We start from the raw sequence: 15,622 nt of genomic DNA, 5'->3' as shown, positions 1-15,622 counted from the left end.
AGTTCACGCAAATCCCTCCAGGCTTCCCTGATATCCCATCCCTCCTGGTTTCTAATAGAACAATAGTATTCCATGACATACATATACCACAGTTTGCTAAACCATTCCCCAATTGAAGGACATTTACTGGATTTCCAATTCTTTGCCACCACAAACAGGGCTGCTATAAATATTTTTGTACAAGTAATGTTTTTACCCTTTTTCCTCATCTCTTCAAGGTGTAGACCCAGTAGTGGTATTGCTGGGTCAAAGGGTATGCACATTTTTGTTGCCCTTTGGGCATAGTTCCAAATAGCTCTCCAGAAGGGTTGGATGAGTTCACAGCTCTACCAACAGTGTAATAGTGTCCCAGATTTCCCACATCCCTTCCAACAATGATCATTATCCTTCCTGGTCATACTGGCCAATCTGAGAGGTGTGAGGTGGTACCTCAAGGAAGCTTTAATTTGCATTTCTCTAATAATTAATGATTTAGAGCATTTTTTTCATATGGCTATGAATTGCTTTGATCTCCTCATATGTAAATTGCCTTTGCATATCCTTTGACCATTGGGGAATGGCTTTTTGTTTTAAAAATATGACTCAGTTCTCTGTATATTTTAGAAATGAGTCCTTTCTCAGAATCATTAGTTGTAAAGATTGTTTCCCAATTTACTACTTTTCTTTTGATTTTGATTGCATCGGTTTTACCTGTGCAAAAACTTTTTAATTTAATGTAATCGAAATCATCTAATTGGTTTTTAGTGATGTTCTCCAACTCTTCCTTAGTCATAAACTGTTCCCCTTTCCATAGATCTGACAGGTAGACTAGTCCTTGATCTTCTAATTTGCTTATACTATTGTTTTTTATGTCTATGTCCTGTAACCATTTGGATCTTATCTTGGTAAAGGGTGTGAGGTGTTGGTCTAATCTAAGTTTCTTCCATACTAACTTCCATTTATCCCAGCAGTTTTTATCAAAGAGGGAGTTTTTATCCAGGTGGCCTGACTCTTTGGGTTAATCAAACAGCAAATTACTATAATCCTCTCCTGCTTTTACACCTAGTCTGTTCCACTGGTCCACCACTCTATTTCTTAGCCAATACCAAACAGTTTTGATGAGTGATGCTTTATAATATAATTTTAGATCTGGTAGTGCTAAGCCACCTTCGTTTGCATTTTTTTTCATTAAGCTCCTGGCAATTCTTGACTTTTTATTTCTCCATATGAATTTACTTACAATTTTTTCTAGCTCATTAAAGTAATTTTTTGGAATTTTGATTGGTAGGGCACTAAAACAGATAGTTTAGTTTTGGTAGAATTGTCATTTTTATTATATTAGCTCTACCTATCCAAGAACAGTTGATATTTGCCCAGTTATTTAAATCTGATTTAATTTGTGTGAGAAGTGTTTTATAATTGTTTTCAAAAAGATTCTGAGTCTGTCTTGGCAAATAGACTCCCAAGTATTTTACACTGTCTGAGGTTACTTTGAATGGAATTTTTCTTTCTAGCTCTTCCTGCTGTTTCTTGCTAGTCATATATAGGAAAGTTGAGGATTTATGGGGGTTTATTTTATAACCTACAACTTTGCTAAAATTGCTAATTGTTTCCAGTAGTTTTTTAGATGATTTCTTGGGATTCTCTAGGTAGACCATCATGTCATCTGCGAATAGTGAGAGTTTTGTCTCTTCCTTCCCAATTCTAATTCCTTTAATTTCTTTTTCTTCTCTAATTGCTGATGCTAACATTTCTAATACAATATTGAATAGTAGTGGTGATAATGGGCACCCTTGTTTAACCCCTGATCTTATTGGGAATGCCTCTAGCCTCTCCCCATTGAGTATAATGCTTGTTGATGGTTTCAGATAGATACTGCTCATTATTTTAAGGAACAGTCCATTTATTCCTACACTCTCTAGTGTTTTTAATAGGAATGGATGCTGTATTTTGTCAAAAGCTTTTTCAGCATCTATTGATATGAACATATGGTTTCTGATAGTTTTGTTATTGATATAGTTGAGTATACTAACAGTTTTCCTAATATTGAACCAACCCTGCATTCCTGGAATAAATCCTACTTGATCACAATGTATTATCCTAGTGATGACTTGTAGTCGTTTTGCTAAGATTTTATTTAGGATTTTTGCATCTATATTCATGAGGGAAATAGGTCTATAATTCTGTTTCTCTGTTTTATCTCTTCCTGGTTTAGGTAGCAGTACCATATTGGTTTCATAGAAAGAATTAGGCAGAGTTACAACTTTCCCTATTTTTCCAAAGAGTTTATATAGGATTGGAACCAATTGTTCCTTAAATGTTTGGTAGAATTGACTTGTGAATCCATCAGGCCCTGGAGATTGATTTTTAGGGAGTTCAGTAATGGCTTGTTGAATTTCTTTTTCTGAGATAGGGTTGTTCAGGTATTTAATCTCTTCTTCATTTAATCTGGGCAACTTATATTTTTGTAAATATTCATCCATTTCACTTAGATTATCAAATTTATTGGCATAAAGTTGGGCAAAATAATTTCAAATTATTACTTTAATTTCCTCCTCATTGGTGTGAGTTCACCTTTTTCATTTATAATACTAGCAATTTGGTTTTCTTTCTTTTTTTAATCAAATTGACTAGAGGTTTATCAATTTTATTGTTTTTTTCATAATACCAACTTTTGGTTTTATTTATTAATTCAATAGTTTTTTTGCTTTCAATTTTATTAATTTCTCCTTTGATTTTTAAAATTTCTAATTTGGTATTTGATTGGGGATTTTTGATTTGTTCTTTCTCTAATTTTTTTAGTTGCATGTTTAGTTCATTGATTTCCTCTTTCTCCAATTTATTCATATAAGCATTTAGAGCTATAATATATCCCCTGAGAGTTGCTTTGAATGAATCCCATAGGTTTTGGTATGTTGTTTCATTATTATCATTATCTAGGATAAAATGGTTAATTCTTTCTATAATTTGTTTTTTGGTCCACTCATTTTTTAAGATGAGGTTATTCAGTTTCCAATTTGCTCTGGGTCTCTATCTCCTTGGCTCAGTATTGCATATGACTTTTATTGCATTGTGATCTGAGAAATATGTATTCACTATTTCTGCCTTTCTGCAGTTGATCATTAGGTTTTTATGTCCTAGTACATGGTCAATTTTTGTATAAGGTCCATGTATTGCAGAGAAAAAGGTATATTCCTTCCTATCCCCATTCAGTTTTCTCCATAAGTCTATCATATCTAATTTTTCTAACAATCTATTTACCTCCCTAATTTCTTTCTTGGTTTTTTTATGATTTGATTTATCTAGATCTGATAGTGGGAGGTTGAGGTCTCCTACTAGTAGAGTTTTGCTGTCTATGTCTTCCTGTAATTCTTTCAGCTTCTCCTCTAAGAATTTGGGTGCTGTCCCACTGGGTGCATATATATTCAATATTGAAATGGCTTTATTGTCTATGGTACCTTTTAGGAGGATAAAGTTTCCTTCCTTATCTCTTTTAAGGCTATTTTTGCTGCTGCTTTATCTGAGATAAGGATTGCTACTCCTGCTTTTTTTACCTCAGCTGAAGCATAATATATTTTGCTCCAACCTTTTACCTTTACTCTATATGTATCTCTCTGCTTCAAATGAGTTTCTTGTAAGCAGCATATTGTAGGATTCTGGTTTTTAATCCACTCTGCTATTTGCTTACATTTTTAGGGAGAGTTCATCCCATTCATATTTAAGGTTATGATTACTAATTACTGCCCTCTGTGCTATCTTCCCTCTGTTTGTATTTTTCCCCCTTTCCCCCCCTTTATCCATATTCCCCAGTATTTTGTTTTTGAATACCACCCCCTTCAGTGTGTTTGCCGTCCTATATCACTCCCTCCCCTTTCTTTCCCCTTTCCCTGTTCCCTTCCCTTCCTTTTGTTATTTCCCCTTATTTCCTCCACTCCCCTTCCCTTTCTCTGTCCCCCCTCCCCTTTTCCCCTTTTACTTCTTGAAAGGTTAGATGTTTTATAAGTTAACTGAGTATGTGTAGGTTGACTTTAAGCCATGTCTGATGAGAAGAAGATTCAGGTGTTTCTCCTCAACTCCCTTCTTCCCCTCTATTACCATAGGTTTTTTGTACCTCTTAGTGTAATGAGATTTGTCCCATTCAATCCCCTCCCTCCTTCTTTCCGTCTCTTTCCTGTCCCCCTTTTTAGGGAGGTAGTGTATTTTTTTTAGATCATTCTATCTAAGTCATAGAAAATTCTGAGTGTCCGACCCTTTTAGTTCAGTATATTCTGTTGAATAGAGTCCAAATTCCTGAGAGTTATTAGAGTCTTTCTCCCCAGTGGAGTTAAAGCCAGTTACATCCCATTATGAATAGGTCATGGATGTCCAGCATTTCTGGCTAGGTATATTCTCTCTGTTAGAGTTACATTTCTCAGGATTCTCAAGATTTATGAGAGTCTCTACCCCCCCCCCCCCCCCCCCATGCTGGGATATAGCCAGTTTCAACTTGCTGGATTGCATTTTTTTCCTTTTACCGCCCCACCCTTTTTTTTTTTTTACCTTTTTACCTTTTCATGTGTCTCTTGAACCTCCTGTTTGATATCCAAATTTTCTGTTTATCTCTGGTCTTTTCATCAGAAATATTTGGAATTCTTCCATTTCGTTAAATGTCCATCTTTTTCCCTGGAAGAGAAGGCTCAGCTTTGCAGGAAAGTAGATTCTTGGCTGCATTGCAAGCTCCCGTGCTCTTCGAAATATCTCGTTCCAGACCCTTCTATCCCTTAAAGTTGATTCAGCCAGGTCCTGCATGTTCCTTACTGTGGCTCCTTGATATTTAAATTGTTTCTTTCTGGCTGATTGCAGGATTTTCTCTTTTATCTGATAGTTCTGGAGTTTGGCCACAACATTCCTTGGTGTTTTCCTTTTAGGATCTTTTTCTGGTGGGGATCAATGTACTCTTTCAATAAATACTTTGCCCTCCGATTCCATGATGTCAGGGCAGTTTTCCATTTCTAGATCCTGTAATATTAAGTCCAGGCTTTTTTTCTCTTCAATGTTTTCAGGAAGTCCTATAATTTTCAGGTTTACCCTTCTCGATCTATTCTCGAGGTCAGTGGTTTTGTTGATGAGGTATTTCACATTTGCTTCTATTTTTTTCTATTTTTTGATTTTGTTTAACTGACTCTTGCTGTCTCGTGGAGTCATTAGTTTCTGTAGTCTCCATTATTTTTTGGGGGGAGGAATTTTCTTCATTAACCTTTTCCAATTGGTCGATTCTACTTTTGAAAGAGCTTTCCATTTGACCAATTGAGGTTTTGAGAGAATTAATTTCTTTTTGCATTTGCTCATTTGAGGATCTGAGGGAATTATTCTCATTTTGCAAGGTATTAATTGTCTACTCCAAACTTTCCAGTTGATTTTTAAACTCCTTCCTTATTTCTTCAAGGAAGTCTTTCTGTGCTGGAGACCAGATTGTATTCTCCTCAGAGGTTCCAGGTCTCTCTGGGTTGGGGTCTTTCCCTTCCAGGAATTTTTCTGTGGATCCACCTTTCTGCTGACCCTTCTTCATCATGCTAAGCCCTTGAGTTGGGTGGGGCTGGTTCACCTGGGCTTGGGATCTCTAAAGGCTTTACTGGGTGCAGTTTCTCTGGCTGGCCAGTAGGAGGTGCTGGTTGCCCTCTCTGGAGTGTTTGTGACCTTGGTTGTGAGGCCTTCTCCCTTTGCTTGAGGGAGGGAATTGGAGCTATTGAATTCTTTTGCCTTCAATCAATGGTGGGCTTTACCCTGGCCTGAGGTCATTCCTCAGCTGGGCTGGTTCTTTTGCTCACACACCTGGGCCTGAGGCAGAAATAATTTGCATTTGTTTGGGAGGAGGCCTCAGTGCAATGGAGGCGTGGGCTCAGAGTTTCTCAGATCTGAGGAGCCCAGAGATGGTGTCTGCAGCTCTCCTGCACCAGACCTCTCCCCACAGCCCCTTCCCCAAGCTCCAGGGGGACAGCACCAACACCAGTGCCTCTGCTTCACTGTGGACCTAAGCCCCCTTCGTCCAGCCCCACCGCTGATCCAGCAGGTCCGTCTCTCAGGCCCTCAGACTCCCGGTACCGATTCAGCTGTTGGTCTCGCTGATCTTCCCTGGGGAGCTCAGACTCACCTGCCTAGGCTGCTGCGGGAGACAAATCCTGAGGTAGATATTCCTCTCCTTGCTTTTCTTTCTGGGTTTCCTGGTTTGGATTTCTTTTAAGAGGTTTGTTTCATGTGATAGATGGGGAAGAGATCAGGAGACTTTAGTACTGTGCCTGTCTTCTCTCCGCCATCTTGGACCATCAGCTTTCTTTTGATAAATATCTTAATCATAGCTAAAGAATTTGATTCATTGATTCTATGTCCATAAATAGCATGCTTATTTTCCTCCCCAAGGGTCCTTTCGACCATACATGGCAGGGCCCTGGAAGATTCAAAGCACTCTCTTGCTTCTCTATAGGCAGTATTTGTCAGGTCTTCAGGGTCCCATACCTTTTATTTCTTACCCACTGGGCCCCTCGGTCATTAAGGATGGAAGACTCCAGCGCCAACAATAATGGGAGCCATTTATCTATTCATTAAGCAGCTTCTTATTAAACAATATTTTAAGATCCTTAGCATTCTACTTGCAAGCAAATTTCCATCCATTAATGTTTAAATACCCAGTACTTGGTGAGAAGGAACTGAGATAAAATACCTCATGATAAAACACCATGATAAAATACCTCAAGTCTTCAGAATTCCTTTTTCAAAAATCATGATTCTCCCCTAGTTGCGTTTTTGGCATGTGCATACAATTCTTTCCTGTTAACTTATTAAGAAGCTGAGCCATTTGATACATGACCCAAGTGACACGTTGCCCTTTCTAGATAGCATATCAGATAGAACCAGTCCATCTGTTCATTGTTACTATTCAGTGACTCTATTGACTCACACATACTAATATAATGCCCATAGAGTTTTCATGGCAAGTGGTTTGCCATTTTCTTCTCCCATAAATTAAGGCAAAGAGAGGTTAAGTGATTTTCCCAGGGCCATCCAACTAATAAGTGTTTGAGACTAGATTCGAATTTGTCTTCTTGACTCCAGGTTTAGCACTCTATCTACTGAGCCATCTAGCCATCCTTTTTTCCCCTGCAAAAGATAGGTTGGGTTTTTTTAAAACTTTTTTTCCAGTTACATGTAGTGATAGTTTTTAATGTTCAATTTTGGAAGATTTTCAGTTATAAATTTTTCTTTCTCCTTCCCTTATCTTCCTGTTCACCAAAAGAGCAAGCAATCTGATATAGGTTATATATGTACAATCACATTAAATATATTTTCATATATTTCCTGTTGTGAAAGAAGATTCTAAACAAAAGGGAAAAAACAAGAAAAAAGAAAAAGCACAAACAACAAAATTGAAAATTGTATGCTTTGATCTGCATTCAGACTCCACAATTCTTTCTCTGACTGTAGTTAGCATTTTCTATCAGGAGTCTTTTGGAATTGTCTTAGATCACTGTTTTTGCTGAGAACTGTTTGTCTTGATCAGTTATGTTACAATGTTGTTGTTACTGTGCATAGTGTTCTCCTGGTTCTGCTCACTTCACTCAGAATAAGTTCATGTAAGTCTTTCCAGGTTTTTCTGAAATCATCTGCTCATCATTTCTTATGGAACAATAATATCCATTACATTTTATATACTACAGCTTGTTCAGCCATTTCTCAATTCTTTGCCGCCACTAAAAGAGCTGCTATAAATATTTTTATACATGTGGATATTTTTTCCCATTTTTTGATTTTTCAGACTATAGAGCTATTTGCAAAGGGTACTTTTTTTCAATACTTTCCAATCTTGCCACAACACTGAATACTGCCACAATCTGAACAATCCCACAAGCTACCTTTGATGTAGTTGTCTTTGCTTGATAAAGTTTATGTTAGACTCCACTCTCAGATTCTGACTTCTAACTGACTTTTCTGAATGTCACATTTTATGAAGGACATTGGTAAATAGAAAATATCCAGATAAAGATAATGACTGTGATGGTGAGATAATTTGACACATTCCACATGAAAATTGAGAAAAGAACTGAGTATGTTTAGCCTGGAAGAGAAAAGAGAAGGGAAACAAGAATGAGGAGCTATTATTTATATATACACATACACACATATGTTTGTGTATGTGTTTGTGTGAGTGTATATATGTGTGTGTGTGTGTGTGTGTTTATATATATATATATATATATATACACACATAATGAAGTATATGAAAAGCTAATATGGAAAGAAGAATTCAATTTTTTTCAGCTTGGACTTAATGAAAATAGAAAAATAATTTTGGAAGTTTCAAAGAGGCATATTTCAGCTTACTATAAGGAAATATAATTGTCTGAAAGTAGAATTGGCCATATTCTGAGGCAATGAGTTCTATATCAGTGTAAGTCCAAAACACATTTAGTAATTGCATATTATGTATCAGACATTGTGCTGGAGATATAAATACAAAAATGAATCAAACTCTTCTCTGAAGAACCTTGTATTCTATCAGGGAAGGCAGTGTATGTGCATGTATGTGTGTATATTCACAAATACACATAAATAGACACAAAATTGTCAATTTTCAAGGTAGTTTGGAAAGGAGGACATTAGCAATTGGATTAGGAAAGGTTTTGTGTAGAAAACCAGTGAAAATATTATAGATATATTATTACCTTCAGATCCAAGTTGGACTAGATGACCTCTCACATTCTTTCTAACAGTGAGATTCACTTTCACAGCTTAAGCAAGTTTGGTTACTGATATTTAATCCTTTTATTAGTTCAAAAGAAAAGAGGACATTTTTGTATTGGAAAATGTATGCATTAAGGTTTATATGGTAATAGAAAGTATTTTCTCATTGATCATACTTTTTACAGGATAAAATAATACAGAATTTTTAGGTTGTAGTTTTTGGTTAAGGAAGGACCTCTGTTAGCCAAAAACATGTCAAACTCAACTTCATTAGCTTGTACAAGACCTTCCCCATCAGGTAGAAAGAATATGTCCCATCTCTTTAGGAAACAGATCCCATGAGATCAGCCCATTAAGGCCATTCATGCTGACAGCAAACTGTCTCTTTAACAAGAACTTTGGTGTAACTTTACCTGTTTCATTACCATCTCCAGAACTAGCAGTGATCACCAAATCCTGTTTATTCTTTTTTTTAGAATAAGCATATTTCTGACATAATGATTGGGATATGACAAATAAAATTGAAAACTTTAACAGCATTTCAAAGTTGAAAGGTAATCCAAAGATCATTTAACAACTTATACTTGATCAAGAATCCTGCCACAGCATCTTCAGAAAGTAGTCATCCAACCTTTTCTTTGAAGGGGAACTTACCATGTTTCTAGGCATCCTCTTCTACTTTTGGACTCACCACGAATTATTAAGACTCAGATTTACTTCTTTTTTGTTTCTGTACACTGCTCCTGATTCTGTCCATTAGGAGCAATTCCATGCCTTCTTCATACACAACATCTCTTCAAATATTTAAAAATAGCTCCCCTAGCCCCTCTCATTTTTCTCTTTTTTAAGACTCATTGTCTTCATTTCTTCAGATAATCTTCATATGGAGAGATTTTAAGACCCTCCACTATCATAGTCATCTTCCTTTGAACACTTCATCTAATCAGTGTTTTTCTTGAAACGTTGTGCTAAGAATTGAGCACAGAGCTCCAGATCTGGTCTCACTAGCGCAAAGCATGGAGAGACAATGATCTTACTTGTCCCAGACACAAAATGTTTCTCCCAATGTAACCTTAGAACACAGGGCTGCTGGAGTGCACTGTTAACTCTGATTTAGTTGGAAGTCCAATAAAACTCTCATTTTTTTATGATGAATTACTATTTAGCCATGCCTCCCACAACTTGTATTGGGAAGCTGATTCCCCCCCACACACACACATATTTAATAGTAAGTCTTTCTTTACAGTTAACCAATTAAATTTCATCTTTGATCAGATTTAGTGTCTGATATACTAAGATTTTTATATCTATTGTATTAGCTTCAGCTCCCAAATTTTGTTTTTGCAAATTTGATAATGATTTTCATTTTGTCATAGAGTTGAGACCCTGTGGCCCTGCCCTAAAGAATTCCTTCTCAAAGGTAACATTAAGCAACCTGTTGAACTCTTTGGATCTGGTCCTTCAGCCACTTTCATCTCCACTCCAATTCACTGTCATCTTGTGGTATGAAATTCAAATAGAAATAGGCCAGAAGACCCTATAAAGATACACGTGACTGTATATTGACTTAGAAAATCATATATTATTATCATCTGGATTCTACTGTAGTTTAATTTACTTTGTTAAACATTTCCCAATTACATTTTAATCTAGTTCTGATACTTCTTAGCTAGTCTCTATCACTCCCAATTTTCTCACAAGAATATTGAAGGACTTTGTCAAATATACTAAAATCTAGGTTAATTATATCTATAATATTCCCATGATCTATTAATCTAGTAACCTGACAAAAGAGGAAATCATGTTAGCCCAACATGACCTATTCTTTCAAAAAGATCTGATTTTTATTGAGATCTTTTCTTTTCCTATCACCATTATTTTCAGTATCTTGCCCCAACACTTCTTTCTGCATGCATATATAGCCTCAGCAAACTATCCCTCTTAACAAAGATTTAAAATGAAAGGAAATGCAGATTGTACATACACAATAGTCCCACATAACAACAATAATAATAGCAATAACTAATAACTGTCATTTATGTAGTTCCTACATGGCCAGCCACTATGCTAAAAGCTTTATAATTATTATTATCCTCTCTGGTTCTCTAAACAGTCTTGAGAGATAGGAGCTATTATTAAAGATGAGAACTAAGGTGGAGGTTAAGTGACTTGACTTAAAGGCCACACCACTAGTAGATATCTGAGGTCACATTTGAACTCGGGTCTTCCTGATTACAAGTGCACTGCTCTAGCTAAATGCTGCCTAACTGCTGCTTCAAAGAGAAAAAGGATGTACATGATTTCAGCTTTAGTTAACACTTGTCTTGGTCATTATAATTTCACAATGTTTTCACGGTATTTTACTGTTCTTCCCTTTTACATTGTATTTATTATTTCATCCTTTATATTCTCTCAGAAATAGATTAAATTTATCAGACTGAAAACATAGGGCTTGATAAATTCTTGGATATATTTGACTGACAAATTACAACTTCAGAAAACTAGTATTAAATAATATTTTTCTCATCATCCCTCTGTATCTTTACAAAAATTGGTCATTTTCTGGGACATAAAAGAATCATAAATATTAAAAGATAAATATGATAACTTAATAAAAACAATTGAAAAGTAAATATGAGTGTAAAATACATACTAAATGGCAACTAAGCAATGGCATCCTGAACAATCATTGGGTAAAAAAAAAATCATAGGAACAATAAATAATTATGTTAAATATAATAAAGAAGGAAGGAAAGAAGTGTTAAGTGCCTACTATGTAAAAGACACTGTGCTAAGAGATTTATAAGTATTGTGTTATTTGATCCTTAAAACAACTCTAAGAGATAGATGAATATTATTATCCTCATTTTATAGTTGAGGAAACTGATGTAGATAGAGAATGTTTCTCAGTCATAAATTTAATACAGATTTTGAAGCAGGATTTGACCTGAGATCTTCCTGACTCTAGATTTGATGGTTTATCCACTGCACCTTCCCGCTACCTCTGCTAACTATGAAAATTTATACCTAAACTATATGTGATAAAGCTAAAGCAGTATATAGAGGTAAAATCATTTCTCTGAAAACTTTCTTTACAAAAAACAGAAAATGATTGAACCAGAGAATTTAGCATATAGATAAAAAGACTGGAGAAGAAAATCTATTGGAGAATAACTCAGTATTAGGCATTTATGATGATTTCCTAGATAATTTGACTGACTTTTCTTGGTGATATTTTATGCTGTTTTTCCAACTCTTGTTTCTTTTATAATTCTAACTTCATTGGTCTTATTCTTGCAAACAATTTTAAATGTTCTATAATTAAAATTATCTAGAAGGATGGGTATAATACATTGGCAGACTTCTCTTCCCTCTTTTTATTTTTAATCTCCTTTGATTATGTTGCACCGCTCTGAGCTCACTCTCCTAATTCCAAGTTTTGTGACTGACAACTTCTTCCTTCATATTTTTAGGAATAACCCAGAAAGGCTGGTTTTTCTTTTTCGTACTGTTTAGTTTAGTACTCATCTTTTTTGTTCTCTACTGATTATCAATCATCCAGCCAGAGTCAATTAGTTTATCAAAGGAATATTTACTGAGATAATATAGTAACAGCAGTTAGTTCAAAATAGTCTTTCTAAAAGTCTGGATTGACACTGATTTTGGGGGACATTACTACTGATGCTAATGGGAAGATCTACTGACCTCTTGAAGTTCTCATGGTCATACTCTGGTTAAGTTGAGTAAAGTCCCTCAACCACTACTGGAATGGTTGGTTGCTTGAATCTTCTGCTGGAATGCTTGACTTGGAACTGACCTACTATATATAATATGCATAAACCCAGGAATGTTTTAAGGTTCCTTCTTTCAATCTCAGTCCATTTCCTGTGTGACATCATCCAATTAGCAAAATGAATAAGGAACTATTTGCATTCGGTTTAAACTTTTGATTGATGGATTTGTTTCAGTAGAGTAAGAAGCGATCAATTCTTTTTTTTTTTTTGCAATCTTTGCAATTGTGGGGAGGGGTGTATGGGTGTAGGTTGAACATTTTCCCCAAAATTAAATTTGCAAAACACCAGATAAATTAGACTTACTGCCTAGTTTTTGTTAGGCAGACATAAGCCTAGCATTCTAATATTTTTAGTCATGGTCCAGAAATCTATATCCCATTCCCAGGTATCACCTACTTAGCCAGATGTCTCCTTTCTCAATCAACTTTTCTCTTCTGAATCTATTGCCTTCTGTGTGTGGTAGTGATGTAAACAACTGAGTTTTTATGATCTCTGCTGTCTTGACTAAGACTTTGTAGTCTCTAGGTATCAATTGTAGGTTCCTTTTGACCACCTCATTTTTTCCCCTGAAGTTTTGTTATTGATGCATTTTTCAGGAATACAACAGATCTCTCTATTATCCTCTAACTGCCTCAATACTCCTGAACATGAATCATCAACTACCACTACTATCTCTTCTTCCTCTGACTCTTTGTCGACTGCCCACCTTATATGTTCTTCAACTCTATATCATTTTTTGGAGGATAAGCAGCTGCTTCCTCTTCAGAGCTTCCACTTGTTTATTTAGTTCTATGTATTTAGTGTACCTTCTCCTTTCTCCTCTATGTACATTCTTCTACTCCCCAACCTTCAAATATCTCAAATTTCTTAATCTTATGCTACTTAAGAACTGTTTTTTTTTTACTTTTCCCCCCTTGCAGTAGTGCTTATAGGTGGGTTTATACTATGATGATTTTAAGTCATCAAGAAAAGGTAAAAAAAATTTTATTAAACATGGGTACTTTTGTAGGGAAACACTTCAGGAAACTGGGACATTCATTTCTGTGAAAAAACTTAATACTACTAAGAGCGAGGTAAATGAGGTATTGCTATATTTGGCAATCAAATTACCTATATTTGGAATGGAAGGACCTTTTAGTTCATTGAAGTTTATCCACTGAGAATTTTTTAGTCAAACATAGACCATACTGCTAGCAAAGGTTGGATGGTTGGCAGTTATGTGCTCCAGGAAAATGCTATTTTCTTTGTTGCTTTTAAGAGTAGATATTGCATTGCTAGTCAATTAATCCTATTTAGGAATAATAAAAATTCTATCTAGAAATGAATATATGGACTTTGTTAAGATATATTACCAAAACTTCTCTTTGAAACAGAGCTCTTTCTTCTCGCTATGGCTACAAATTCTAAAACATTTTAATCTTTGAAAATTGAATCTGATAATACCCAAATGGTAATGGAGAAGGACATGGTGGGCACAACCTATAATATATTATAATAGAAAATAGGCAGAAGGACTGATATAAAAATATCATTAAAATATTGTTTGGTCGATTGGTGGTTGTCCTTCCTATTTGAAGAGGACCAAATGATGTTATGTTAGAATTAAGTTATATTGTGTTCAGCTGTTATTGATTAGAACACTGTAAGCTTGGAAGGCTCTGCAGCAAGTTAGGCAGAAGTAGTCCATGTGAACCTAAGGGTTTGTTCATCTTGTATATCTTTGGAGCTACTTCAATTTTGCTTTGCTCATAGAGCACAGCACCTTTTCTTTTCTTTTTTAAAACTTTATTTATTTATTTATTTTGAATTTTGCAATTTTCCCCCTAATCTTGCTTCCCTCCCCCTGCCTCCCACAGAAGGCAGTCTATTAGTCTTTCCATTGTTTCCATATTGATCTAAGTTGAATGTGATGGGAGAAATCATGTCCTTAAGGGAAAAAAAGTATAAGAGAAAGCAAAAGTACATAATAAGTTAATGATTTTTTTTAAATTAAAGGTAATAGTCCTTGGTCCTTTTTTTAAGTTTTGTTTGTTTATTTTTGCAAGGCAAATGGGGTTAAGTGGCTTGCCCACGGCCACACAGCTAGGTAATTACTAAGTGTTGGAGGCCGAATTTGAACTCAGGTCTTCCTGACTCCAGGGCTGGTGCTCTATCCACTGTGCTACCTAACTGCTCCTAGTCTTTGGCCTTTGTTCAAACTTCACAATTCTTTCTGTGGATACAGATGGTATTATCCATCACAGATATCCCAAAATTGCCTCTGATTGTTGCACTGATGGAATGAGCAAGTCCATTAAAGTTGATCATCACCCCCATGTTGCACAGCACCTTTTCGGATGATGGCATACAATGCTCAGAAGTCCTGTGCCAGTGCCTCCCATGTCATGCAACCAATTCCAAAAGTCTTAAGAGACACCTTGAGAGTGTCCTTGTATTACTTTTTCTGACCCCCATATGAATGCTAGCCCTATCAGTTTTCCATAAAATAGTCTTTTGGGTGAGCATACATTTGACAGTCCATCAGAGTTGCACTCTCTGTAATAGAGTTTGAAAGCTCAACAGTTTAGTTCAAGAGAGGACCTCAGTGTCTTATATCTTCTCCTGCCAGGTGATATTTTCAGAATCTTCCCATTCAAATGGAAGTGATTCAGTTTCCTATCATGGCGCTGGTAGACTGCCCTGGTTGTACACGCATATATCAGTGAGGTCAGATCAGCAGCTCTTTAGACCGTCTTTTTTTTGTAGTCAGTCATACTTCTTCTCTCCCACACTTTCCTTTGGAACTTCCCAAATACTTAGCTATGCTTGTGTCCACCTCATTATCAATCTGTATATCCCTGGAATGTATACTGCCAAGTAGAGTGAACTTATCCACAATATTCACAATTTTTCCATTTGCTATAATCATTGGTTCCATATATGAATGCTATGGTGCCAGCTGCTGTAGCACCTATATTTTCTTTGTGTACATTGTTAGGCCAAAATGAGCACAAGCAGCAGAGAATCAATCTATACTTTGTTGCATCTCAGCCTCAGAGGCTGCCTCCAAGTAAGGGTAAATCATCTGCAAACAGAAGATCATGCACCAACCACTTTATTCTTGGCTTACAGACTTTTCAAAGAATCATCAGAGC

General features: G+C 35.9%; 1 protein-coding gene across 5 annotated transcripts in view; it reads left to right on the top strand.

Annotated features, from left to right (window-relative positions):
- The window catches only part of KATNIP (katanin interacting protein), a 246,741-nt gene that overhangs the window by 42,820 nt on the left and 188,299 nt on the right, over nt 1-15,622 (top strand). The window lies entirely within an intron of this gene.

Source organism: Macrotis lagotis, chromosome 8 (genome assembly GCF_037893015.1).
Source record: "Macrotis lagotis isolate mMagLag1 chromosome 8, bilby.v1.9.chrom.fasta, whole genome shotgun sequence".
In the NCBI taxonomy this organism is placed as follows: Eukaryota; Metazoa; Chordata; class Mammalia; order Peramelemorphia; family Peramelidae; genus Macrotis; species Macrotis lagotis.
The sequence above is the reverse complement of the archived record's forward strand: the minus strand, read 5'-3'. Positions and strand labels throughout refer to the sequence as shown.